The sequence below is a fragment of the Mus musculus genome, chromosome 4 (assembly GCF_000001635.26).
Source record: "Mus musculus strain C57BL/6J chromosome 4, GRCm38.p6 C57BL/6J".
NCBI classification, from domain to species: Eukaryota; Metazoa; Chordata; class Mammalia; order Rodentia; family Muridae; genus Mus; species Mus musculus.
Window position 1 is genome coordinate 91,012,850 of NC_000070.6, and position 3,516 is coordinate 91,016,365.

Below are 3,516 nucleotides of genomic sequence, written 5' to 3' on the forward strand. Positions count from 1 at the left end.
ACGAATTCATGAAGTTCTTAGGCAAATGGATAGAACTATAAAATATCATCCTGAGTGAGGTAACCCAATCACAAAAGAACACACATAGTATGCACTCACTGATAAGTGAATACCATCCCAAAAGCTCCAAATAACCAGGATACAATTCACAGACTGCATGAAGCTCAAGAAGGAAGACCAAAATGTAAATACTTCAGTCCTTCTTAGAAGGAAAACAAAATACTCACAGGAGCAAATATGGAGATAAAGTATAGTGCAGAGACTGAAGGAAAGGCCACCAAGAGACTGTCCCACCTGGGGATTCATCCCATATACAGTTACCAAACCCAGACACTATTGTGGATTCCAAAAAGTGCATGCTGAAGGGAACCTGATATGGCTGTCTCCTGAGAGGCCCTGCCAGAGCCTCACAAATACAGATACGGATGTGGATGTTAGCAGTCAACCACTGGACTGAGTCCAGGGTCCCTAATAGAGGAGTTAGAGAAGGGACTGAAGGAGTTGAAGGGAGTTGCAACCCCATGGGAAGAACAACATTATCAACAAACCAGACATCCCCTCCCAGAACTCCTAGAGACTACGCCATCAATAAAGGAGTACACATGGCTCCAGCTGCATAAGTAGCAGAGGATGGCCTTGTCATGCATCAATGGAAGGAGAGGTCCTTGGTTCTATGAAGACTGGATAGATGCCCCAATATAGGGGAGCTAAGGGCATGGAGGTGGGAGTGGGTGGGAGGTGGAAGAACACCCTCATAGAAGCTGGGAGAGATAGGATGTGACAAGGTGTTTCTGGGAGGGAGGGAAACTGAGAAAGGGGATAACATTTGAAATGTAACTAAAGAAATATCCAATTTAAAAAGGGGGAAAATCATAGGTACAAGATCTACTAACTCACAGGACATCGCAAGGAGTAGAAGTAGAAGTGATTGCAACTTATGAAATTATATAATTGCACAATGGCAGCAACAAGTTACAGTCAAACAACGATGATGACCAGAATGACAAGGTGCATGATTCTTATTAGAACAGAGTTAGGCATCTAAACAGCTCTATCACTGGGTGGGAGGTACCAGATCCAGTTAAGTAGAAAAGCTCGTCCAGGCTAAATATATAGCTTTCACATACAAAGTCGACATGCTTGGGAGGTCATCAGAATAACTATTCTGCCCTGTAGTATAACTGAGATGTTGTATAATGATTCTTTTACAGTCTTAATTATGATTTCACTATAAAACATTAGCCTTTATCTAGAAATAGAATTTGATTCCAGAGAAACTTAAAAGAAGGATAATGGCTTATCATAAAGTTACAGGATTGAGAGAGAGAAGAGGAGGAGGAAGAAAGCAGTGGACAAGGAAGTCAGGAGACACACTCACACACAAAGAAAATGTCAACAATCCAATAAAATAAACAAATGAAAAGCTTCATTATTTCTGGGAAGTGTGTAGAAAAAAATAAGGATGCTGCTCAGACAACTAGGGCAAAGGGCACAAAGAAGAGCTGAGGCCACCACAAAGGAGCAGAAAACACAGGCTGAATGAAGGGCAAAGCTGTGAGAGACAACCTGGCAATAGACGTGTGAGCCATCATGCTCGAGTATCCAGAGCAGAGAGGAATCTGCACAGGAAATCTCCCTATAGACCATTATTCAATTTGTCTCCCAGTTCCCACATCTCCACAGGACAATCTCTGGACACTCTTGAGTAGTTAGGCATACCTTCTCCTAGATAGGAAAAAGGTACTATGTTTGACACCCAAAACAGCCAAAAATGTTCCAGAGAAAATATTTAACCTTTCTTAAAGAGGAATGGATACAGAAAATGTGGTGCATCTACACAATTGAGTATTACTCGGCTATTAAAAAGAATGAATTTATGAAATTCCTAGGCAAATGGTTGGACCTGGAGGGCATCATCCTGAGTGAGGTAACCCAATCACAAAAAAAAACTCACACAATATGTACTCACTGATAAGTGGATATTAGCCCAGAAACTTAGAATACCCGAGATACAAGATACAATTTGCAAAACACATGAAACTCAAGAAGAACGAAGCCCAAAGTGTGGACACTTTGCCCCTTCTTAGAATTGGGAACAAAACACTCATGGAAGGAGTTACAGAGACAAAGTTTGGAGCTGAGACGAAAGGATGGACCATCTAGAGACTGCCATATCTGGGGATCCATCCCATAATCAGCTTCCAAATGCTGACACCATTGCATACACTAGCAAGATTTTGCTGAAAGGACCCAGATAGAGCTGTCTCTTGTGAGACTATGCCGGAGCCTAGCAAACACAGAAGTGGATGCTCACAGTCAGCTATTGGATGGATCACAGGTCCCCCAATGGAGGAGCTAGAGAAAGTAACCAAGGAGCTAAAGGGATCTGCAACCCTATAGGTGGAACAACAATATGAACTAACCAGTATCCCTCGGAGCTCTTGTCTCCAGCTGCATATGAATCAGAAGATGGCCTAGTCGGCCATCAGTGGAAAGAAAGGCCCATTGGTCGTGCAAACTTTATATGCCCCAGTACAGGGGAATGCCAGGGCCAAGAAGTGGGAGTGGGTGGATGGGGGAGTGGGTGGGGGAGCAGGTGGGAGACTTTTGGTATAGCACTGGAAATGTAAATGAAATAAATACCTAAGGGGAAAAAAAGATGCTGCATCAACTTCCTCTTGAGAAAGTAAAAACAGGGTATATTTTTTTTTCAAAACAAAGCAGTTCATCTTATATTTTATTTCAGGTAAGGATATGGAAAACTGCCTTGCTTGTCATCACCAGTTTGCCTACAGGCTGAAGAGTATATCTGTCTTAGGGACATTCCTGAAAACTTACTCTGAAGCTAGCATAAAACATTTCATTCGAAATCAATATTATCTGAACGAGAAATTCATTTGAGTTCATAAACTGAAAAAAATGCAAACACAAACTTGGCATACTTTGAAAATTTTCCAAGATAATGGGAGTGTATACTGACTGCCTTAACACAAAGAAGCCTGTCAAAATGTTGGTAATGTTGCTTTTAGCTGTTTCCTGGCAGCAGAGGTAATTTGAATTATTTATCCCTTTTAATTTTTTTCTATTTAATGCACTACTTTTAGATTGAAACTTCCTAAGGGCACGAAGACATATTCAAGGGGCCATGAAACATATACTAAGCTTCTCCAATGATTAGAGAACAAAATCTCAAAACAGCCCCACAGTGTGTCATGATTGCATTGACTCTCAATTGTTTTGGATCATGTTTTCTCACTTGGTTTGGCCTGTGGTGTGAGAGGAACATTGGAGTCAATATAGGAGTCATGTTTGCTGTCTGGGAACTTAGCTTTCAAAGCCTTAGCTCATCTATAAAATAGGCACAGGAATAGGAGATCTTCCCACCTCCCTGAAGGCTCTCAATGACAACTCAGAGAGCTGAAATTCTTCCAACAGAGAGCACAATAGTAACTTAATACATGAATTATTATGGGTGTTACTACAATTTCTCTTTTTATAATATGTGACCAGGGGTCA